Genomic DNA, 244 nt, shown 5'->3' with positions numbered 1-244 from the left:
GCCGCGATGCAGCTGGGGGAGCAGCTCCTGCCCGGCGGCCCCTTCTACCGCAGCGGCGCGGGCTCGCCCCCACTGGACAAGGGCGCCAAGAAGCTGGGCGGCGCGATGCTGGAGGCTGAGGCGGGCCAGGCGCCGGGCTCCTTCGCAGTCGCCAAGACGGACGGACGCAAGGGCGCGGCGGGCGGCGAAGAGGAGCTGGGCGCGGGCGCGGCGCGGTACTCGCTGGACGGGCTCAGCCCGGAGC

The sequence above is a fragment of the Gavialis gangeticus genome, unplaced genomic scaffold (genome assembly GCF_001723915.1).
Source record: "Gavialis gangeticus isolate Ggan-Ray unplaced genomic scaffold, GavGan_comp1, whole genome shotgun sequence".
Classification (NCBI taxonomy): domain Eukaryota; kingdom Metazoa; phylum Chordata; order Crocodylia; family Gavialidae; genus Gavialis; species Gavialis gangeticus.
Note: the sequence above shows the minus strand (reverse complement) of the source record.